At 45.1% G+C, this 26,002-nt stretch overlaps 1 protein-coding gene across 2 annotated transcripts in view; it reads right to left on the reverse strand.

The window, feature by feature from the left end:
• The window catches only part of TNFAIP8L2 (TNF alpha induced protein 8 like 2), a 63,490-nt gene that overhangs the window by 24,009 nt on the left and 13,479 nt on the right, over nt 1–26,002 (reverse strand). The window contains exon 2 of one of the 2 annotated variants that reach the window (XM_077464106.1): nt 17,498–17,577. The gene's annotated coding sequence lies outside the window, so the exon portion shown is untranslated. Of the gene's footprint in view, nt 1–3,556; nt 3,699–17,497; nt 17,578–26,002 lie in introns of those variants that run through there. The other variant, XM_077464105.1, reaches the window with a different exon arrangement.

A 26,002-nucleotide genomic window follows, 5' to 3' on the forward strand; every position in this document is an offset into this window, starting at 1 on the left:
TCCTATGAACCTCCTATGTGTCCCTTATACGAGGGGTCTTCAAGAAAAGATTCATAAGAGATACACAAGACATATACGAGGGTTCTACAAAAAGTTTCTGCCTTTCCGAACTCTATTAAATATAAAAAAAGGTGCGGAAACTTTTTGAAGACCCCTCGTATAAGGGACACGTAGGAGATTCATAAGCAACTCGTGAGAGATACCTAGGAGATACGTAAAAGATTCATTAGCTATAAGATACATAAGACATATCGGTTCTTCAAAAGGGTTCCGCACCTTTGAACTCAAATATAAAAAAGTGCAGACACTTATATTTAATAGAGTTCAAAGGTGCGGAACCTTTTTGAACAACCCTCATATATGTCTTATGTATTTCTTATAGCTAATGAATCTCTTATGTATCTCCTAGGCCTCTCTCACGTGTTACCTATGAATCTCCTACGTGTCCTTTATGCGAGGGGTCTTCAAAAAGGTTGCGCAAATTTTTATATTTAATAGAGTTCGGAAGAGCAGAAACGTTTTGAAGAACCCTCGTATATGTCTTATGTATCTCTTATGAATCTTATATCTAATCTCTTACGTATCTCCTAGGTATGTCTCACGAGTTACCCATGAATCTCCTACATGTCCTTTATACGAGGGGTCTTCAGAAAGATTCATAAGAGATTCACAAGACATATAGGAGGGTTCTTCAAAAAAAAATTCCGCACCCTTGAACTCTATTAGATAAATATAAAAAGAGTTCAAAGGTGTGGAACCTTTTTGAATGTCTTATTTATCTCTTATGAATCTTTTTGAAGACCCCTCGTATAAGGGACACATAGGAGATTCATTAGGTAACTCATGAGAGATACATAAGAGATTAGAAGATTCATAGGAGATATGCAAGACATATGAGGGTTCTTCAAAAAGGTTCCGTACCTTTTGAAACCTATTAAATATAAAAAAAAAAAAAAAAGTGCAGAAACTTTTTGAAAATCCCTTGTATAAAAGGACTCCTAGGAGATACATGGGTAACTCATGAGAGATACCGAGGAGATTCATAAGATATAGATATAAGATTCATAAGAGATATCAAGACATACACAAGGGTTCTTTAAAAGGTTTATGCACTTCCAAACTCTAAAAAAGCGTGGAAACTTTTTGAAGAACCCTCATATATGTCTTATGTATCTCTTATGAATCTGATAGCTAATGAATCTCTTATGCATCTCCGAGATATCTTTCACGCGTTACCTATGAATCTCCTACGAGTCCTTTATATGAGGGGTCTTCAAAAAGTTTCCACACCTTTTTATGCTCAAAATGTTTCTGCCCTTCCGAACTCTATTAAAGAACCCTTGTATATGTCTTATATCAAATGACTCTCTTATGTATCTCCTAAGTATCTCTCAAGTGAATTATGAATCTCCTACGTGTCCCTTATACGAGGGGTCTTCAAAAAGTTTCTGCCCTTCTGAACTCTATTAAACATGAAAAGGTGTGGAAACTTTTTGAAGAACCCTCGTATATGTCCTATATCTAATGAATCTCTTATGTATCTCCCAAGAATCCTCAATTATGTCTTATGTCAATATATCTCCTATGAATCTTATATCTATAGATAATGAATCTCTTATGCATCTCCTAGGTATCTCTAACGAGTTACCTATGAATCTTCTACATGTCCTTTATATGAGGGGTATTCAAAAAGTTTCCACACCTTTTTACATTTAATATAGAGTTCGGAAGGGCAGAAACTTTTTGAAGAACCTTCGGTATAGGTCTTATATCTAACGAATCTCTTATGTATCTCCCAAGAATCCTCAATTAGGTCTTGCATATCTCTTATAAATCTTATATCTATAGCTAATGAATCTCTTATGTATCTCTTAGGTATCTCTCACGAGTTACCTATGAATCTCCTACGTGTCCCTTATACGAGGGGTCTTCAAAAAGTTTCCACATCTTTTTACATTTAATAGAGTTCGGAAGGGAAGAAACTTTTTGAAGACCCCTCGTATAAGGGACACGTAGGAGATTCATAGGTAATTCGTGAGAGATACCTAAGATACATAAGAGATTCATTAGCTATAGATATAAGATTCATAAGAGATCTATTGACATAAGACATAATTGAGGATTCTTAGGAGATACATAAGAGATTCATTAGATACAAGACATATACGAGGGTTCTTCAAAAAGTTTCTGCCCTTCTGAACTCTATTAGATATAAAAAAGGTATGGAAACTTTTTGAAGACCCCTCGTATAAGGGACACGTAGGAGATTCATAGGTAACTCGTGAGAGATACCTAGGAGATACACAAGAGGTTCATTAGTTTTGAAGAACCCTCGTATATGTCTTACATCGAATGAATCTCTTATGCATCTCCTAGGTATCTCTCACGTGTTACCTATGAATCTTCTACAGGTCCTTTATACGAGGGGTCTTCAAAAGGTCTCCACACCTTTTTATATTTAATAGAGTTCGGAAGGGCAGAAACATTTTGAAGAACCCTTGTATATGTCCTATATCTAATGAATCTTATGCATCTCCTAGGTATCTCTCACGAGTTAACTATGAATCTCCTACGTGTCCCTTATACGAGGGGTCTTCAAAAAGTTTCTGCCCTTCCAAACTCTATTAAATGTAAAAAGGTATGGAAACTTTTTGAGGACCCCTCGTATAAGGGACACGTAGAAGATTCATAGGTAACACGTGAGAGATACCTAGAAGATACATAAGAGATTCATTAGATATAGGACATATACAAGGGTTCTTCAAAAAGTTTCTGCCCTTTCAAACTCTATTAAATGTAAAAAGGTGTGGAAACTTTTTGAAGAACCCTCGTCTATGTCCTATATCCAATGAATCTCTTATGTATCTTCTAGGTATCTCTCACGTGTTACCTATGAATCTTCGTGTCCCTTATACGAGGGGTCTTCAAAAAGTTTCCACACCTTTTTACATTTAATAGAGTTCGGAAGGGCAGAAACTTTTTGAAGAACCCTTGTATATGTCTTATGAATCTTATATCTAATGAATCTCTTATGCATCTCATAAAATCTTGTCTCGAAAAAACCCCAAACCCTCCTCCGCCACGCTTCTAAGACACGAGGCGAAGCTCTGCCGGTCCCATACTAACACATTGCCGGATGAGCCAGCCAGCCCAGGTACGTGTGACCCAGAATCCAATCCCCCCCACCCGAAAAATGGGAAGTCAGATTGCACCAATCTCACCGATATGCAGTCACAGCACACCGAAGAAAAGTCTCCCAGCCGTCAGACCGGCTCTCATTGTGTGAAACTTCAGTTCTACCTCTGAAGCAAAAAACATAATAAAAAAAAAAAATAATCCAAAAAGGTTTTTCGCAAAAACCAATGAAGCGATTGGCCGCCCCGGCCGTACGGTTCGGTGGAAAGAGAAGAGGCAGCTGCTTGCTTAAACTTGCCCGTGAAACAAAGAGAGAGGTGTTAGCTTAGCGCATCAAGCCTGAAGCATCTGGGGCCCCACCGGTTCCCATTTTCCGTGCGTCACCCCAACCCCCCCCACCACCCACCTAGCGCCGACTTACTTGTGACTCGCCTGTCCCCGAGTCCGGTCTCTCGACACCTTTCTCGCAGATGGACTCTCCCGCCTGTGACAGCAGCACAAACTTCTCTGATAAGTTTTCAGGCACTTCCTTGAGGAACTTGAGACCCGTCCCGCCCCCCACCGGTCGGGGAGGGGGGAGGGCTGCACAATCTTATGAGGACGTAGTCGGGTAGAACCTGAGCTCGTTTGTCACCAAAAGAAAAAAAAAAAAGGATCGACCTACCTGGGCAGACGCGGGACGGGGGGGGGGATGCTGCGGGGCGCAGAGGTCTCCACCATACGGAAACCTGAACCCTCGGCTTGTATAAAGACCGGGGCCATCAAGTTCATCCTTTTTTTTATGGGGGGGCCCTGAGTATTGTGGGGGCCTTTTTTTTTACAAAAAAAAGTTAAAAAAGGGCCCCCACAATGCTCAGGGCCCCATAAAAAAAAAAAAGGCTGCCGCTCCCCCAAAAGTAGCCGGATTCCTTTCCTACATCCAAATATTCTCATTCCATCCTTTATTATACCCATGGCTACTACGGGATGCAAGAAAAAAGTTGCCCGATTTGGTTTGCCATTGAATGCGGCAGGGCACAGCAGAGCTTTACCGTAAAGAATCCCTTCCTATATCAACGATAAATTCATCCTTCCCCCATACATAACTGAAAAAAAATAAAAAATCACCAGTGGGGGAAACAGACATGTTGAAGATTTGCTACACTGGTTGACAGGCTTTGCCCTGGCCCCCCAATGAGGGTATTGAGTTTGATGTTGCATGCCGCAAGGCATTTCCACAGCTTAACAGTAAAGAATCCCTTCCTATACCAATGATAAAATCATCCTTCCTCCATACATAACTGAAGAGTCATCAGTGAGTGAAACAGACATGTGGAAGATTTGCTGGTTGACAAGTTTTGCTCCGGCCCCTAGTGACGGTATTGAGTTTGACATTGCATGTGGCAAGGCATTTCCACAGCTTAACAGTAAAGAATCCCTTCCTATACCAATGATAAAATCATCCTTCCTCCATACATAACTGAAGAGTCATCAGTGAGTGAAACAGACATGTTGAAGATTTGCTACACTGGTTGACAAGCTTTGCTCTGGGCCCCCCAATGAAGGTATTGAGTTTGATGCTGCATGCCGCAAGGAATTTTACAGCTTAAACAGTAAAGAATCCCTTCCTATAACAATAAACTCATCCATACACAACGGACCTTTGTAGTGGTAAGCAGAAGAGTCATCAGCGAGTGAAAACCGACATGTGGAAGATTTGCTACACTGGTTGACAAGCTTTGCCCCAGCCCCCCCAATGAGGGTATTAAGTTTGATGTTGCATGCCGCAAGGCATTCCACAGCTTAACAGTAAAGAATCCCTTCCTATACCAAGAAACTCATCTGTCGTCTATACACAACGGACCTATGTAGTGCCAAGCAGAAGAGTCATCAGCGAGTGAAAATGGACATGTGGAAGATTTGCTACACTGGTTGACAAGCTTTGCCCCAGCCCCCCCAATGAGGGTATTAAGTTTGATGTTGCATGCCGCAAGGCATTTCCACAGCTTAACAGTAAAGAATCCCTTCCTAGACCAACAGTAAAATCATCCTTCCTCCATACATAACTGAAGAGTCATCAGTGAGTGAAACAGACATGTGGAAGATTTGCTGGTTGACAAGTTTTGCTCCGGCCCCTAGTGACGGTATTGAGTTTGACATTGCATGCGGCAAGGCATTCCACAGCTTAACAGTAAAGAATCCCTTCCTATACCAACAAGAAACTCATCTGTCGTCTATACACAACGGACCTATGTAGTGCTAAGCAGAAGAGTCATCAGCGAGTGAAATGGACATGTGGAAGATTTGCTACACTGGTTGGCAAGCTTTGTTCCGAACCCCAATGACGGTATTGAGTTTGACATTTCACAGCTTAACAGTAAAGAATCCCTTCCTATACCAATGATAAAAATCAGCCTTTCACTATAGATGACTCTTCTGCTAAGCACCACGTAGGTCAGTGAGGGAAACAGAAATGTTGAAGATTTGCTACACTGGTTGACCAGGTCCAATGACGGTACCGAGTTTGACATTTCACGGCTTAACAGTAAAGAATCCTTTCTTATACCAATGATAAAATCATCTTTCCACTATACATAGCTGATCTATGTAGTGCTTAGCAGAAGAGTCATCAGTGAGGGAAACACACATGTTGAAGATTTGCCCAGTGAGGGTATTCTGTTTCACATTGCATGCTGAAGTGCCTGTCACAGCTTAACAGTAAAGAATCCCTTCCTAAACCAACAATAAACTCATCTGTCGTCCGTACACAACGGACCTACGTAGTGCTAAACAGAAGAATCAGCGAGTGAAACAGAAAATGTAGAAGAAGATTTGCTACACTGGTTGACAAGCTTTGCTCCGACCCCTAATGGCAGTATTGAGTTTTACATTTCACGGCTTAACAATAAAGAATCCCTTCCTATACCAACAATAAACTCATCCATCGTCCATACACAATGGACCTACATAGTGCTTAGCAGAAGAGTCATCAGCGAGTGAAACAGAAAATGTTGAAGATTTGCTACACTGGTTGACAAGCTTTGCCCTGGCCCCCAGCGACGGTACTGAGTTTGACATTTCACGGCTTAAACAGTAAAGAATCCCTTCCTATACCAATGATAAAATCATCTTTCCACTATACATGACTCTTCTACTAAGCACTACGTAGGTCAGTTATCAGTGAGGGAAACAGACATGTTGAAGATTTGCTACACTGGTTGACAAGCTTTGCCCGGGCCTCCAATGATGGTACTGAGTTTGACATTTCATGGCTTAACCGTAAAGAATCCCTTCCTATACCAATGATAAAATCATCTTTCCACCATACATAACTGACCTACGTAGTGCTTAGCAGAAGAGTCATCAGTGAGGGAAACAGAAATGTTGAAGATTTGCTCAATGAGGGTATTCTGTTTCACATTGCATGCTGAAGGGCATGTCACAGCTTAACAGTAAAGAATCCCTTCCAAAACCAACAATAAACTCATCCGTCGTCCATACACAACGGACCTACGTAGTGATAAACAGAAGAGTCATCAGCGAGTGAAACAGACATGTAGAAGATTTGCTACACTGATTGATAAGCTTTGTTCTGACCCCTAATGCCGGTATTGAGTTTGACATTTCACAGCTTAACAGTAAAGAATACCTTCCTATACCAACAATAAACTCATCCGTTGTCCATATTTAACTGACCTATACAGTGCTTAGCAGAAGAGTCATCAGTGAGGGAAACAGAAATAGGAAGATTTGCTACACTGGTTGACAAGCTTTGCCCTGGCCCCCAATGAAGACATTGAGTTTGATGTTGCATGCCGCAAGACACTCCATAGCTTAACAGTAAAGAATCCCTTCCTATACCAACAGTAAAATCATCCTTCCTCCATACATAACTGAAGAGTCATCAGTGGGGGAAAACAGACATGTTAAAGAGCTTTGCCCCGCCCCCCCATGACGGTATGGAGTTTGACATTTCGCAGCTTAACAGTAAAGAACCCCTTCTATACCAATGATAAAATCATCCTTTCAATATATATGACTGACATACGTAGTGCTTAGCAGAAGAGTCATCAGTGAGGGAAACAGACATGTTGAAGATTTGTCCAGTGAGGGTTTTCTGTTTCACATTGCATGCCAAAGGGCATTTCACAGCTTAACAGTAAAGAATCCCTTCCTATACCAACAATAAACTCATCTGTCATCCGTACATAACTGACCTACATAGTGCCAAGCAGAAGAGTCATCAGCGATTGAAACATATTGAAGATTTGATACACTGGTTGACAAGCTTTGCTCAGGCCCCCAATGAGGTTATTGAGTTTGACATTGCACGCTGCATGGCATTCCACAGCTTAACAGTAAAGAATACCTTCCTATACCAACAATATATTCACCCTTCCTCCATTCATAACTGAAGAGTCATCAGTGGGGGAAACCGACAGGTCGAAGATTTGCTACACTAGTTAACAAGCTTTGCCCCGGCCCTCCAATGACGGTATTGAGTTTGACGGTGCATGCCACAGGGCATGTCACAGCCTAACAGTAAAGAATCCCTTTCCGATAAAATCATACTTCCTCCATACATAACTGAGGAGTCATCAGTGGGCGGAAAACAGACATGTTGAAGATTTGCACGGACATGTGGAAGATCCTGACCCCCAGTAAAAAGGGATGGAGTTTGGCCCTGCATGTGGTGGAGCATTCCACAGCTTAACAGTAAAGAATCCTTTCAAATACCAGATAAAATCATGCTTCCTCCATACATAACTGATCTATAGTAGCCAGATCAGTTCCCTGGATCTAAATATTCTCAAAACGGTCCTTTAGTAGAGCCAGGGCTACCAGAATTTTTAAGACAAGTTTTCATTCTCTCTCTCTCTTTTTCAAACCGTGCACAGCTTAAACGCAAAGAATGCCTTCCTATACCAATGACAAAATTAGCCTTAGCCAGATCAGTTCCTTCAATTTAAATATTCACATACTGTCCTTTCTTATACCTATAGCTACTATGAGCTTGAAGAAAAGTTTTCCTTCTTTTTAGAAAACTAGGGCCAGGCATGGCACAGCTGAACTGTAAAGAATCCTTCTGCAATAATCAATTACGTACACAATGCTTAGATGTAGAGGTGAGGGAAGCGGACATGTGAAAGATTTGCTATGCTGATTGACAAGCCTCGAACGAACAGACTTTGTCCTGACCCCCAGTGAAGGTATTGAGTTTGGCATTTCAATGCTTAACAGTAAAGAATCCCTTCCTATACAAAAAAAATAAAAAATACAAAAATAAATAAGGATCCTTCCTTCATACATAATTATACAGAGCTTAGCAGAAGTGTAATCAGTAAGGGAAGAAGACGTGGAAGAAATAGCGAGTTTAAATGGATGGCTGATAAAACGCAAGCCAAGCAAGATTTCGGGCCCGATAAACTCCAATCAGAATGGACGGTTCCTATTGTGGGCGGAGTCAAATTTTCCCAGCTCGGGGCTCAGAGCGCGGTCCGTTTCTCTGCTCCCCCAACCGCCTTGTGAAATATCCTGAAACTCGATACAGACACAGGAAATGTCGCCATCGGCTTTGCGGTTGCCTTTAATTTTAGGCCGAGCACCAATCAGGCGATGGCGAGGAATTTCAAGGCCAAGGAGCTCTGCGATTTCTGCAGAGAGAGAGAGAGAGAGAGAGAGAGAGAGAGAGCGCAGGATAGCCACACATGCGATTCCGAATGCTGCGTAGAAAACCCGCCATGCTAGTGAGTGTGCGATAAAATCACAGTAGGGCTTATTCTCATGAACAGTTGGGGGGAGGGGTAACAGCGGCGATCCACCGATACCAACGCAGACTTTGCGCAATAAAAAAAATGTAAAGCGTAGATGGGCGCCACGGAGCGTGGGCGCGTCTCTACGCTTTTTCCTATGCGATTCCTGCATGGAAAAGCCCATTCATTTTAATGGGCTGCCCTAAGCGCAAGAATCGCATGGTGCCCCAACATGTATGAAAATGCGGATGCATGGTGGTGGTGGTGGTGGGGGGGGGGGCGCCATTACCAGTTGAAGGCACTCCCGAACGGCTGCTAAAGGACATTGCGTTTCTGTGCGATTTTGGACGTTTCTGAACCCTTTTGCAAAAATCGTGCCAAGGTGGTTTGGCGCACGTGAAAAACATGCGTGTTGGCAGATGAATGGGGGTGGGGTGCCATTATCAATTAAAGGCACCGCTGCGCATCTGTTAAAGGACAGCGTGTTTCAGTGCGTGCATCTCTAAGAGTTTTCCCATGCTTTCCTGCGCGTTGCGTGTAGGGCAGCTAATTAGATTCAATGGGCTGCTCTACGTGCAAGAAATGCGTAGAAGAGGTTCGCAAAGTCAGCGTCGCACTAATTCCGATGGTTCTGTTGCGGGCAATAGCCGCTGATTTGACATGACAAATCGCACACCAAATCGCATCAATGTGAACCAGGGCTAAAGAGCGTGTTTTTGCACGCATCCCCAACACACGTGTCTATATAGGTGTGAAGGAGTGCGCGCGTTCGTGTCTCGCCATCCATTTCTGTGCGTTGCGTGTGGGGCAGCCCATTCATTTCAAATAGGCTGCCCAACGTACAAGAAATGCGCACAGGAAGTCCTTGACCCTTTTTACAAAATCACACCGCACTGGTTTGGCGCACGTGAAAAGGCCCCGCCACACGTCTGCTAAGAAGGTAGTGTGTCTCTGTGCTTGTCAAGAAAGACAGGGATTTTGTGCACATTCCCAACATATACACACACACACACACACACACACACACACACACACACGGTGTGAACATAGCTATTTGCAGTTTCCCTCTAGCGTTCTCTAGGATTATTACGTTGTAGCTCGTTACAAAGACCTATTCCCTATGCTCCTCAGCTCCATCTAGTGGCCAGAATGTGGTATTTTAGCACTGCCCATAATAAAAAAAAAAAGCAGCATTAGTTTTCTTTTCTTTATTCCCACCTGGTGATCCTGCCAATAAACAGACTTCCTGTCCTAGAGTGACAACGTTCGCTGTACTGTATCTGAGGAGCAGCGTTGTCACATACATGACTACATAACTGCTTCCTCTTCTCCATAACATCAGGTGGATGGGTTCTGTCCTAACTTCTATAGCCCAAGAGCCCACCGGAGATGATCCCACAGACCAACAGCCCACCGGAGACGATCCCACAGACCAACAGCCCACCGGAGACGATCCCACAGACCAACAGCCCACCGGAGACGATCCCACAGACCAACAGCCCACCGGAGACGATCCCACAGACCAACAGCCCACCGGAGACGATCCCACAGCCCACCGGAGACGATCCCACAGCCCAACAGCCCACCGGAGACGAACCCACAGACCAACAGCCCACCGGAGACGAACCCACAGACCAACAGCCCACCGGAGACGAACCCACAGACCAACAGCCCACCGGAGACGAACCCACAGACCAACAGCCCACCGGAGACGAACCCACAGACCAACAGCCCACCGGAGACGAACCCACAGACCAACAGCCCACCGGAGACGATCCCATAGACCAACAGCCCACTGGAGACGATCCCATAGACCAACAGCCCACTGGAGACGATCCCATAGACCAACAGCCCACTGGAGACGATCCCATAGACCAACAGCCAAGTGGAGATGATCCCATAGACCAACAGCCCACTGGAGATGATCCCATAGACCAACAGCCAAGTGGAGATGATCCCATAGACCAACAGCCAAGTGGAGATGATCCCATAGACCAACAGCCAAGTGGAGATGATCCCATAGACCAGGTATATGCAATTAGCGGACCTCCAGCTGTTGAAAAACGACAAGTCCCATCATGACTCTGCCTCTGGGTGTCATGTTTGTGGCTGTCAGAGTCTTGCTATGCCTCATGGGATTTTATAGTTCTGCAACAGCTGGAGGTCCACTAACTGCATATCCCTGCCATAGACCAACAGGCAACTGGAGATGATCCCATGGAAGTCTATGTGGCCGTAACGCGCGGGACAGTGAAAATTTGTAAACAAAACTACAGAATCTCGGCCACCAAATGGAGGCAAGTATGCATCTGTGGAGAGGGAGGGTAGGTTGAGTCAGGAGACAAGAAGGATAAGTGCACCTTATTATAAAGCGTACTTACCCTTTAAGCGTCACGGGATTTTTGCAGTCGGCTAGTTCTGGAAATTACTTTCCAACCGCCTAATTAGGTGAAAATTCTGCAAGCCGCGATAATCCGATTCCCCAAACCAATTACTAGATATCAAATACACAAAATCAATTACTGAGCGTGTAAAAGGTTTATTTTTTTTACATCGTTAGGAAGTGTTAACCCTTCGGAGTGCGGCTGTATGCGCTCAATCCGGTGCACTCAGTCCCTCGCAGGGATTAGCGCAGAGTCATATAGTCCCTCATCAGTCTGACTCTCCGCTACGTCTGAATTTCATGGGTCACGAACCTTTCGGACACTTAGACTTGGGGGGTATCAGGAGGGACACTTCAACCATACCCAATAGTACAGAAATGGCCGAAACTTCCACTGCCCCTTGCGTGACGTTGGCACTCAAGTTTCTGACTCTGCAGCCAATGGCATCATCCCCCCCCATGGGCATTCACCTGCACCAAGGCTGCCATTGCTGATCTCCTTGATGCGTGATTTGCCTCAAGAAGTCCATGTGGAAGGAAATAAAATTTCACAAACTTCAGAGTAGACAGAAACATCCCTAAATGGGGAGAGCGCCTCAATGTGGACAGGAGTGGAACTCCCCTACTCCAAAGTGGGCAGGAACATCCCAAGATGGGCAGAAACACCCCACATGGACAGAAATGGAACTCCCCTATTTCAAAGTGGACATAAACATTCTGCATGGACAGAAAACGGAAGTCATTGTCAAAGTGGATAGGAACACCCTGCAAGTCATTGAGTTGTCGCAACCATGCAGTAATAAATGAAGGTGGTGTAAGACTTGCTTTAGATCAGTGGTCTAAAGCAAGGATTTCCTTCACTGAACCCAATGAAGGTACAAAATTCCTCCCAATGACACCAAAGATGGGTCACAATTAATCCCAATGACACCAAAGATGGGTCACAATTAATCCCAATGACACCAAAGTTGGGGCACAATTCCTCCCAATGACACCAAAGTTGGGGCACAATTTCTCCCAATGACACCAATGATGGGGCACAATTTCTCCCAATGACGGGGCACAATTTCTCCCAATGACGGGGCACAATTTCTCCCAATGACACCAAAGTTGGGGCACAATTTCTCCCAATGACACCAAAGTTGGGGCACAATTTCTCCCAATGACACCAAAGTTGGGGCACAATTTCTCCCAATGACACCAAAGTTGGGGCACAATTTCTCCCAATGACACCAAAGTTGGGGCACAATTTCTCCCAATGACACCAAAGTTGGGGCACAATTTCTCCCAATGACACCAATGATGGGGCACAATTTCTCCCAATGACACCAATGATGGGGCACAATTTCTCCCAATGACACCAATGACGGGGCACAATTTCTCCCAATGACGGGGCACAATTTCTCCCAATGACACCAAAGTTGGGGCACAATTTCTCCCAATGACACCAAAGTTGGGCCACAATTCCTCCCACTGACATAAGTGACGGGGCATTATTTTTTTTCCCACTGCCATTGAAACCTTTTGTACTCTCAATGGCCACAGTATGGCCCCCCTATAGATTGAAGGACTGTAAACTAGACCTTTATTTAGAAAACTTGGAGACCCCTGCTCTAGATTATTGACCTACAAAATACAGAAGCCAATGGATTGGCTTGAGAGAAGGTGGGAATTGATTTTCTAAGATAAGCTGGAGCATCCCACGTGGACAAAAATGGGTGTTCCCCAAACTCCAGTATGGACAGGAACACTCCTTACAGATATGAACGGAACTCCTCTATTCCAAAATTGATAGAAATGCCCCAAGATAGGCGGAATCACTCCATGTGGACAGAAAAACTCTACAAACTTCAGAGTGCAAAGGAACATCCCAAGATGAGGATCATCATCTCAACGTGGACAGGAACACCCCAAGAAGGGGCAGAAATACTCTGCATGGACAGTAATGGAACTCATGTCCACACAAATGTTTAGATCAGTGGTCTCCAGACTGCAGGCCTTTGCTTGCTGTTATACAGCCCTTGGGGCACTATTTCATCCACTGACACCAATATAGGGGCACAATTTCTCCCAATGACATCAACGATGGGGAACAGTTCCTCCCAACGACACCAACAATGGGGCCCAATGACACCAATGATGGGGCACAATTCCTCTCACTGACAACAAATACGGGCCATTGTTTACTCCCTCTGACCCAGGACATTTTCTACTCCTGATGGCCATGGTCCGGCCCCCCCCTAAAGTCTGAAAGACAGTAAGCAGGCCCCTTGTTTAGAAAGTTCGGAGACCCCTGGTCTAGATCATTGACTTGGAAAGTACTAAAGCCATAGGACTGGTATTACTGCCAGGCAAATATTTTAAAATGGACCAGGTGGCAGTCTACACATTTATTTTAGCACAGCTTTCCTCCAATATAAAATGGGAAATAGGAAGGGATACTCTAAGATGGGCCGGAATACCCCACGAGGACAGAAATGGAACTCCCCAAACTCCAAAATGGACAGGAAAACGCCAGGATGGGCATGAACACTCCTTGCAGACATGAACAGAACTCCTCTACTCCGAACTTGATAGAAACACCCCAAGGTAGGCATAAACAGTCCATGTGGACAGAAATAAACTCCACAAACTTCAGAGTGGACAGAAATACCCCAAGATGGGAGGGAACACCTTAATGTGGACAGGAGTGGAACTCCCCTACTCCAAAGTGGACAAGAACAACCCAAAATGGGCAGAAACACGTAGACCGGCCTAGAACTCTCCTTCTTGATAGTGGACAGGAACATCTCAAGATGAGTATGAAGGCTTCATGTGGACAAGAATGAAACGCCTCTACTTCAAAAGATAGAAATACCCCAAGATGGGCAGAAACAAACTTCAGCATGGACAGGAACACCCCAAGATGGGAAGAACACCTCAATATGGACAGGAGTGGAACTCCCCTACTCCAAAGTGGACAAGAACAACCCAAAATGGGCAGAAACACGTAGACAGGCCTAGAACTCTCCTTATTGATAGTGGGCAGGAACATCTCAGGATGAGTATGAAGGCTTCATGTGGACAAGAATGAAACGCCTCTACTTCAAAGAAGATAGAAGCACCCCAAGATGGGCAGATACACTATATGGACAGAAACAAACTTCAGCGTGGAGAGGAACACCCCAAGATGGGAAGAACACTTCAATGTGGACAAGAGTGGAACGCCCCTACTTCAAAGCGTACAGTAGTACCCCAAGGTAGAGAGAAAAAAAAAAACATATAGAGAGAAATGGAATACCCCTACTCCACAGTAGATAAGAACACCCCAAGATTGACAGGAACAGTCCATTTGGACAAGAATTAAACTCATTTATGTCAAAGTAGACAGGGACATCCCATGACGGGAAGAAACACACCATGTGGACAGAAACAATGTCCAAGATGGAGGGGGGCACTTTAATGTTGAAAAGAGTGGATCTCCCCAACTTCAAAGTATTCACGAGCACCCCGAGATGGATGGGGACACCTCATGTAGATAGGAATGGATCTCCCCAACTCAAAAGTGAACAGGAATAACCCAAAGTTAGTGGGAACACCCCAACGGTGATGGGAAAGGAAATCCCCAAACTTTGGTGTGGACAGAAACATCCAAAGATGGGGGTAACATCCAATGTGAAGAGAAGTAAAACTAAACTCCCCAACTCCAAAGTAGAGGGGAACACCCCAAGATGAATGGGAACACCCCAATGAACCCCCAAACTCCAATGTGGACAGAAACAACCAAAGATAGGGGTGACAGCCAATGTGGACACAAGTGGAACTCCTCTACTTGAAAGTGGACAGGAACAATTCAAGTTGAGAAGGTACACCTCAATGGAGGGCAGAAAATTAAAGCCCCAAATTTCAATGTGGACAGAAACACCTCAAGGTGGGGGTCCCATCCAAAGTCAAATAGAATTACTGTACTCCGAAGTAGAGGGGAACACCGCAGGATGAGAGAGGGAACATCCCGATGAGAACAGAACAGGAACTCCCCAAACTTCAATGGTGTGTGGGGAGTAACAAACGGTATGGACAGGAGAAGAACTCTACTTCATAGTAGACAAGAACACCCCGAGATGAGACAACCCAACGAGGACAGAAAAATGAACTACCCAAGCTTCAATGTGAACAGAAACAAGAAGGAGTAACACCCATCATGGACAGGAATAGAATTCCTGTATTTCAAAATGGATGGGAACACCCCAAGATAAGTGGGAACACCCCAATGAGGGCAGATAGCCTCAAACTTCAATGTGGACAGAGACACCTTAAGATGGGAGTAACACCCAGTGTAGAGAAGAATAGCATTGCAGTCCTTAAAAGTGGATGGAAACACCCCAAGATGAGAGGGAACACCCCAACGAGGACAGAAATGGAACGCTCTAAACTTCAATGTGGGCAAAGACGCCCAAAAATTGGGTGCAACAACCAATATGGACAGGAGTAGAACTCCCCCTACTTAATAGTGGACAAGAACACCCCAAGATGGGTGGTGAAACCTCAAAAAAATGATAGAAATAGAACCCCCCAAACTTCAATATGGCCATAGAGACCCCACGGTGTGCAGCAACACCCCATGCGGACAGAAATGAAACTCCCCAGACTCCATAGTGGACAGGAACAACCCAAGATGGGCGAGAACATTTCAGGATGGGTAAAAAAGAAACCCCAAACCAGCCAGGAACTATAGTGGGCAGATCTTATTAGAAGACTTTCCAAGAGATGCAACAAAGAAACAGATGGTGGAGCCAAGGAAACTCCACCTATATCCAAGATATCCCAGATGGATGGTGTGGTCTACGTAACGAGGACATACCCCAGAAACACAAATTACACTTGATAGTTACTGATACATACCCCGTTTCCCCAAAAATAAGACCTAGTGTGATTGTCGGTGATGGCTGCAATATAAGCCCTAGTTAAAGTCCTTGTAGGTCTTATTTTCAGGGAATCAGGGTAGGGCTTATTTGGGGGGGTAGGGCTTATATTACAGCCATCACCGACAATAACACTAGGTCTTATTTTCGGGGGAAACAGGGTATCAGCTTAGAGGACGCTTGTACCGAGGTGTAGGCCACCATCGTTGATGTCTCCTAAAAAATACCAAGTGCCTGGCTACTGTGCCAATTCAACAGGAACTGTACCTTTTCCTGTCCAGAGAGGAAATTATGGGACATCCCTCCAACAAAGACAATAGCACATTTTTTTTTTTAGAAAAGTGGGGAAGGTCTAGCACTCTGGACGTATTGAGGTCTGTGCCTTCCTGTCCCAGTGACAAGCGACCTCTCATACCTTATACAGGTGTCTGTCCAGTGCTGGGACAAGGTCTTCTAGAGCCCAGGGCGAACATGCCAAACTGCACCCCCCGCCCCCAAGATGTATGAGTATTATGTGGCAACAAAGATCATCCTCAAAAAAAAAAAAAAAAAAAAAATGAAAAAACCTTTTCACTCCCCCCCCCCCCCCCCAAGCATAATTTTCCCTCCTCCCAGTACAAATCATCCCCCCCTTCTAAAATCCCCCCTCCCAGCACAAATCTTTGCCCCCCTCCAAAAAAATAAAAATAAAATCACCTCTCCTAGCACAAATTCTCTACCCCTAAAAATTCCTAATTTCCCCTCCCAGTATAAATCATCTCACTGGAGATCTCTCCCCCCCCCCCCCCCAGCACAAATACTCTTCTCTTATTCCCCTTCCCCACACAAAGCCCCATAAATTAACACTCTTAGAATACCCCCACAAATTTCCCCTTGTAGAACAATACTTACCCTCTGCCACTCTCCAAGTTCTCCCTTCCAACAAAAATCCCCCCCCCCCCCCCCCCATCTCCTTGCGGTGCCCCCTTCACCTCACATGGTACCACAGTGCCCAGGGCAGCCATCCCTTCTGCCCACCCCTTGTCCCTGCCCTGCAGGTGTCACACGGACAGGAAGTGAAAGAGATTCCCCCCAATGAGGTCACAGGTGGAATTAAAATCCTGATAGAAACTAACTGACTCTCCAGACTATTCAAAAGATTCAATAAAAAAAACACGAAAATATGTAACAGCGCGGTGCCCTCGTAGAGCCAGTACTTTGGGTGAGCCTTACCTGTTGGCCTCGGGCGCCCGGCACAGAGCAGCTGCAGAATGTTGAAGCTGATCCCGCACCGAGGAGTCACCCGCACTTCCTCCAGACACACAGCGCTGGCAAGGCGTAAATAAGTCATGAGAGGGTCAGCTTACCTGATATCAATACCCGCGTCTCATTTCTCGCTGGGAACGCCTGGCTGTCCTCGATTTGCGCACGTCATCAGGAGACTCAGCTGTGGGAGATATTCAGATAGGAGGACAATCCTTTAGATCTTTTAGCACATTGTACATACAGATGAATTAGTCATTTCTCTACAATGTCCACATCACCCAATACTATTATCAGTTTAAAAACACACAACCACTGCTGATCAAAAAGGCACCTTTCACGCCCTGAAAGTGGACCTGTCATCTGATATAGCCCTTCATGGTAGGTGCACAATGTTGAGTAATGCGTCAGTGTAACACTTCCAGTGTTTATTACCTCTCATGGAGATCTAGGACTCCCTCTGACAAGGCTTTCATCTGCTTTTCTCTCCAGGAGGACGGCACCATTGGTGTTTAGGCATCACCCAAGGGTCACCATCTACTTCCTGGACTGAGATGCCAGCTCCAATGTTTGACACAGATCAGCCCCCTGCTACATACCTCCCAGCTTTTTGAGATGGGAATGAGGGACACCTATCAGCTAAAGTATGCAGGCATGGGACACACCCCCTTTCCACGCCCCCTTAAAGGAAAATTGTACAAAAAAACAAGATTGGTTAAACCCACAAGTGCTTTTTTTTTTTACACTACTATTCCTTTATATTGGCTTTTGGAATTTACAAATGCAGCAATTTAGAAATCAGATGAAAGGTTTAGCTCTGGAAAACAATTTTTGATAGATAAAAAGTGCATTTTATATACATCTGTAAAGGTCAGAGCAAAATGAGGGACAAATGAGGAGGAAAGAGGGACAGAGGACATTGAAATCAGGGACAGTTGGGAGCTCTGCTGCTGCAGCCTCTCAATTGTGACTTTTTATAAAGTTTGAGTGATCACTGGAGAGAAGAGACTAAGGAAATGCCGATTCCAGCCCTACAGCAGACTGATGACATCATCTCAGCCTAGGCAACGTCACCGGCTAGAGATCAAGGGAGACATTTCAACTCATATTACAGTCTTTGGTTGAGTGCTAAACCCTCTGATTGGCCTATCTCTCAAGGACACTATTGGTGAGTTCCCGGGTCTGCACAGCTGCTGTGCCCATTATGAGGGGTTCCCACCATCCCTGTGCCGAGTTCCTTGGTCTGTCCATCTCCTGTGCCCATTATGAGGGGCTCCCACCACCCTGTGCTGAGTTCCCAGGTCTGTAACACCTACTGTGCCCATTATGAGGGTTCCCACCATCCCTGTGCCGAGTTCCCGGCTCTGTACCCATTATGAGGGGTTTCCACCACCCCTGTGCTGAGTTCCCGGGTCTGTACACCTGCTGTGCCCATTATGAGGGGTTCCCACCACCCCCTGTGCTGAGTTCCCGGGTCTGTACACCTGCTGTGCCCATTATGAGGGTTCCCACCATCCCTATGCTGAGTTCCTGGGTCTGTACATCTGCTGTGCCCATTATGAGGGGTTCCCACCACCCCTGTGCTGAGTTCCCAGGTCTGTACAACTACTGTGCCCATTATGAAGGGTTCCCACCATCCCTATGCTGAGTTCCCAGGTCTGTACAACTACTGTGCCCATTATGAAGGGTTCCCACCATCCCTATGCTGAGTTCCCAGGTCTGTACAACTACTGTGCCCATTATGAAGGGTTCCCACCATCCCTATGCTGAGTTCCCAGGTCTGTACACCTGCTGTGCCCATTATGAGGGGTTCCCACCATCTCTGTGCTGAGTTCCTGGGTCTGCACACCTACTCTGCCGATTATGAGGGGTTCCCACCATCCCTGTGCTGAGTTCCCGGGTCTGTACACCTGCTGTGCCCATTATGAGGGGTTCCCACAATCCCTGTGCTGAGTTCCCGGGTCTGTACACCTGCTGTGCCCATTATGAGGGGTTCCCACCATCCCTGTGCTGAGTTCCCGGGTCTGTACACCTGCTGTGCCCATTTATGAGGGGTTCCCACCATTACTGTACTGAGTTCCCGGGTCTGTACACCTGCTGTGCCCATTATGAGGGGTTCCCACCATTACTGTACTGAGTTCCCGGGTCTGTACACCTGCTGTGCCCATTATGAGGGGTTCCCACCATTACTGTACTGAGTTCCGGGTCTGTACACCTGCTGTGCCCATTATGAGGGGTTCCCACAATCCCTGTGCTGGATTGTATGCATTCTATATTATGGAGACTATAGAAGTAGATGCTGGGACACTGGATCAGCCTAATGAGTTTCATCCAGAATTTAAATAGAACTGTCTTTTTTTTTTATCAAACCATGTTCATGCACCCAACCGTCATCTAATGTTTAGTAGTTGGGAAGGACATTCTGGGACTTGTAGTCCTGCTTGATAAACCAAGTGCACTAGGTAAACACACAATGTGTAGATTTGCAGGCTGCAGCCTGGGACTGACCCGACAAGGGGGGGTCAGATAACATTATCTACAGGCTGCCATACAGACCTATCCTACACACTGCCAGGAAGGAAGGAGACAAGGACACCAAGTGTACACCACCTAGAACCCCATAAAGAGGACCTGTCATTAAAATAGACATCATAGAAGTCAATAGGCCTCACCTACAACTGTCTATGAATGGTGGTGAGACTCTACAACGCTCCCGTCAGATGTCCTGTTTGTGTGTATATTAGAGTGTAAGCTCCTCTGGTACAGAGACTGATGCGACTGGCTCAGTGTTCTCTTACAGCACTGCAGTATATGTTAGGGATATATATACTATAAATGTATAATAATAATAATAATAATAATAATAGTGTGTGGGGGAGGGGGGGACATTAGAGTGTAAGCTCTTCCGACAACTGGATTAGTGTTCTCTGTACAGCACTGGAGTATATTCTGAGATATATAATATCTATAAATGTATAAAATATCTATAAATGTATAATAATAATAGTGTGTGACTGTGGGGGGGGGGGGGGGGGGGCATTAGAGTGCAAGCTCCTCTGACAAATAGATTAGTGTTCTCTGTACTACACTGCGGTATAGGTCAAAGCTATATAAAGTAAATGTAGTAAATGTATAACAATAGTGTGTGACTGACGAATTAGTGTTCCATATAGAGCACTGCGGTATATGTCATAGCAATATAAATGCATAATAATAGTGTGTGACTGCGGGGGGACATTAGAGTGTAAGCTCCTCTGGTACACAGACTGGTGTGACTTCCTCTGTGGTCTCTGTTACAGCACTGCGGTATATGTCAGAGCTATATAGAAGTTTAATAATAATAATAGTGTGTGACAGTGGGGGGGGGCATTAGAGTGTAAGCTCCTTTGACAAATGGATTAGTGTTCCATGTAGAGCACTATGGTATATGTCAGCGCTATATAAATATATAATAATAGTGTGTGACTGGGGGGGGGGGGGAGAATTAGAGTGTAAGCTCCTTTGACAAATGGATTAGTGTTCTCTGTACTACACTGCGGTATATGTCAGAGCTATATACAGAAAATGTATAATAATAATTAGGGATGAGCTTCGTGTTCGAGTCGAACGTACGTTCGACTCGAACATTGGCTGTTCGTGCGTTCGGCGAATTCCGAACGTTTTGGCCGCTCGCGTCAAAATTCGAGTGACGCGCGCGCGGACCATAATGCACTGCGTTGGCGCAGTGCATTGCTGCCCGATGATTGGCCAAGCATGCACTGTGACCCCGCATGCTTGGCCAATCGCAGCGCCGGCAGCGAGGAGAGCCATGATTGGCCACAGGCATCCTGCCTGTGGCCAATCATAGCTCAGGCTGTGTAGTGCACGCCCCACACTATATAAGGCCGCCTTTGAGGCGGCCTCGTGTAGTGTGTTACTTAGCATCTGAAGCAGTGGGTGTTCTGTGTACCTTCAACACAGTACACACCAATCGTTTTTGGCTGATTTCCTATCTTGCTGCTGTGTAGTGGTTGTTGTCTGTGCCCTGACTGCAGTATACACCACTATATTCACCTCACCTATATAGCTAGTGATCTAGCTTTAACCACTTTAACTGCCCATTGCCGATTAACGGCTTCAGGGGGGTTGTTTAACTCTGAGAGGCCGTTAATTAACGGCCTCCCAGAATTCTGCTCTCACGTGCCCCGAGGTGCGCGCACTCGAGAGCATCCGTGACCGCCGGGTCCTGCATCACGGATCACGGTAAACGGCCGCTCATAGCGGGCGTTTACCACGTGATTGCTCCGTCAAATGACGGAGTGATCACTTGGAAACAAACCGGCGTCATGTTATGACGCCGGTTCCTCCCTCCCCCTCTCTGTACCGATCGGTACAGCGGAGAGGAAAGAGATCGGTGTCAGCAGCGATGTGGGCTGCATCTGCAGTGCCCACATCGCTGCTCACCGAATTTAACCCCTCAATTCCCTGCCAATACTCTGCAGTACCCCGCCAATACTCTGCAGTACCCCGCCAATACTCTGCAGTACCCCGCCAATACTCTGCAGTACCCCGCCAATACTCTGCAGTACCCCGCCAATACTCTGCAGTACCCCGCCAATACTCTGCAGTACCCCGCCAATACTCTGCAGTACCCCGCCAATACTCTGCAGTACCCCGCCAATACTCTGCAGTACCCCGCCAATACTCTGCAGTACCCCGCCAATACTCTGCAGTACCCCGCCAATACTCTGCAGTACCCTGCTATTACTCTGTAGTACCCCGCCAATACCCCGCCAATACTCTGTAATACCCTGCCATAAATTGCCATACCCAGCCATACTCAGAGATACCCAGCCATACTCGGTGATACCCTGAAATACCCAGCCATAGACGCCCCCCACCCCTCACCGCCCTCCGGTGCTTCTACCAACTCGCCAGTAGGATCAAAGCCAGAATCTTTTTTTTATTTTTTATTTCAGGCTTCCCAGCCTAGAGGTGAGATGTGGGGTCATATTGACCCCCCATATTTCACTGTAAAGAGGACCTGTCACCCCATATTCCTATTACAAGGGATGTTTACATTTCTTGTAATAGGAATAAAAGTGATCAAAAATATATTTTTGGGGAAAAAAATGTCAAACTAACATAAATAAAGTAAAATGAACAATAAAAAAATAAAATAAAAATTAAAGCGCCCATGTCCCCATGTGCTCGCATGTGCCACACATGTGAGGTATCGCCGAGAATGTTAGAGCGAGAGCAATAATTCTAGTCCTAGACCTCCTCTGCAACTCAAAACATGTAACCAGTAAAAAAATAATTAAAGCGTCGCCTATGGGGATTTTTTAAGTAGCGACGTTTGGCGCCATTCCACGGGCATGTGCAATTTTGAAGAGTGACATGTTTGATATCTATTTACTCAGCATAACTTCATCTTTCACTTTATGCAAACATTGGGCTAACAAGTGGTTAATAATAGAGCTTGCAGTCAGTAGTGTTAGGAGATAGTGCGTGCTGTCTGCGTGCTCTGTACCCAGTACATACCGCTATAATATAGGGCAGGCCCCTACTTTCAAACATCCAACTTACAAACATCTCCTACTTGCAAACGCAAGGAGACAGCAGCAAGTGAGATGAAAAAAGATGGACGACAAAACAAATTATACAGGGGTGATAACCCTTCCCTATGTTTTCCAAAAAGCTTAAAAATAGTTTTTTTTGACTGGAGCTACACTTTAAAAATGTACCAGTTGAAAATGACAAACAGGTTCAACTTAACACAACAAACCTACACAGTCCCTGTCTTGTTTGCAGCGCCTGTATACTGCTGTTCTGAGTATATAGGGCCTGGGGGCCACACGCATTTCCTTTTTTAATATGGGTACGGGGTTCCCCTTAATATGCGTACAAGACCCAAATAGGCTGGTAATGGGCAGGGAGGGCTACCCATGCCATGTTTCTCAATGATTTTCAACCATATTGCAGGAACCAGATATAACATTAAAACCGCAAGCAGTTTTAAATGGTGTTATTTCCGTTTAATGTCATTTTGTGCAGGGACTGTTCTAAACACGGGAAACACGTGGCACTTCACAGGCATACTATAGACACCCCCCAGGCACCATATTTAAAGGAATATTTCACTTTTTTTTTACTTTAATCGTCATTAAAATCAGTGCTCCCGCCAAAACGGCAGTTTTTAAAACTTTTTTTTGCAGTGACCCATGTCCCCTGGGGCAGGAGTCAGGTCCCCAAACCCTTTTTAGGACACTATCTTGCATATTAGCCGTTAAAATTAGCACTTTCCAATTCGAACGTTCGAGTCCCATAGACTTCAATGGGGTTCTAACGTTCGTACCGAACGCGGGGGTCGTTCGCAAGTTCTGGTGCGAACCGAACCGGGGGGTGTTCGGCTCATCCCTAATAATAATAATAGTGTGTGACAGTGTGCGTGTGTGTGTGTAGTGGGGGTGTGGGCATTAGAGCGTAAGCTCCTCTGACAAATGGATTAGTGTTCCATGTAGAGCACTATGGTATATGTCAGAGCTATATAAATGTATAATAGTGTGTGACTGTGGGGGACATTAGAGTGTAAGCTCCTCTGACAAATAGATTCGTGTTCTCTGAACGACACTGTGGTATATGTCAGAGCTATATACAGTGAATGTATAATAATAGTGTGTGAATGTGGGGGGGGGGGGGCATTAGAGTGTAAGCTCCTCTGACAAATAGACTAGTGTTCGCTGTACAGCACTGCGGTATATGTCAGAGCTATATACAGTGAATGTATGATAATAATAGTGTGTGACGGTGTGTGTGTGTGGGGGGGGGGGGAGAGGGGCATTAGAGTGTAAGCTCCTCTGACAAATGGATTAGTGTTCCATATAGAGCACTATGGTATATGTCAGCGCTATATAAATGTGTAATAATGGTGTAAGATTGTGGGGGAGGGGGGGCATTAGAGTGTAAGCTCCTCTGACAGATAGTGTTCTCTGTATGACACAGCGGTATATGTCAGAGCTATATACAGTAAATGTTTAATAATAATAGTGTGTGGCAGTGTGACACTGTGTGTGTGTGTGTGTGACTGTGGGGGGGACATTAGAGTGTAAGCTCCTCTGACAAATAGATTAGTGTTCTCTGAACGACACTATGGTATATGTCAGAGCTATATACAGTGAATGTATAATAATAGTGTGTGACTGTGCGGGGGGGGGGGCATTAGAGTGTAAGCTCCTTTGACAAATGGATTAGTGTTCCATGTAGAGCACTATGGTATATGTCAGCGCTATATAAATATATAATAATAGTGTGTGACGGGGGGGGGGGCATTAGAGTGTAAGCTCCTCTAACAAATAGATTAGTGTTCTCTGTACTACACTGCGGTATATGTCAGAGCTATATACAGTGAATGTATGATAATAATAGTGTGTGACAGTGTGTGTATGTAGTGGGGGCGGGGGGGATGGGCATTAGAGTGTAAGCTCCTCTGACAAATGGATTAGTGTTCCATGTAGAGCACTGTGGTATATGTCAGAGCTATATAAATGTATAATAATAGTGTGTGACTGTGGGGGGACATTAGAGTGTAAGCTCCTCTGACAAATAGATTAGTGTTCTCTGAACGACACTATGGTATATGTCAGAGCTATATACAGTGAATGTATAATAATAGTGTGTGACTGTGCGGGGGGGGGGGGCATTAGAGTGTAAGCTCCTTTGACAAATGGATTAGTGTTCCATGTAGAGCACTATGGTATATGTCAGCGCTATATAAATATATAATAATAGTGTGTGACGGGGGGGGGGGGGCATTAGAGTGTAAGCTCCTCTAACAAATAGATTAGTGTTCTCTGTACTACACTGCGGTATATGTCAGAGCTATATACAGTGAATGTATGATAATAATAGTGTGTGACAGTGTGTCACAGTGTGTAGGGGGGGGGGGGATGGGCATTAGAGTGTAAGCTCCTCTGACAAATGGATTAGTGTTCCATGTAGAGCACTGTGGTATATGTCAGAGCTATATAAATGTATAATAATAGTGTGTGAATGTGGGGGGGGGGCATTAGAGTGTAAGCTCCTCTGACAAATAGACTAGTGTTCGCTGTACAGCACTGCGGTATATGTCAGAGCTATATACAGTGAATGTATGATAATAGTTTGTGATTGTAGGTGGACATTAGAGTGTAAGCTCCTCTGACAAATAGATTAGTGTTCCATATAGAGCACTATGGTATATGTCAGTGCTATATAAATGTGTAATAATGGTGTGCGACTGTGGGAGAGGGGGGGCATTAGAGTGTAAGCTCCTCTGACAGATAGATTAGTGTTCTCTGTATGACACAGCGGTATATGTCAGAGCTATATACAGTGAATGTTTAATAATAATAGTGTGTTGCAGTGTGACACTGTGTGTGTGTGTGACTGTGGGGGGACATTAGAGTGTAAGCTCCTCTGACAAATAGATTAGTGTTCCATGTAGAGCACTATGGTATATGTCAGCGTTATATAAATGTATAATAATAGTGTGCGACTGTGGGGGGGGGGGGGGGGGGGGCATTAGAGTGTAAGCTCCTCTGACAAATAGATTAGTGTTCTCTGTACTACACTGCGGTATATGTCAGAGT

This window comes from Lithobates pipiens, unplaced genomic scaffold, assembly GCF_037356315.1.
Source record: "Lithobates pipiens isolate NorthernLeopardFrog02 unplaced genomic scaffold, aLitPip1_a1.2 Scaffold_30, whole genome shotgun sequence".
Classification (NCBI taxonomy): domain Eukaryota; kingdom Metazoa; phylum Chordata; class Amphibia; order Anura; family Ranidae; genus Lithobates; species Lithobates pipiens.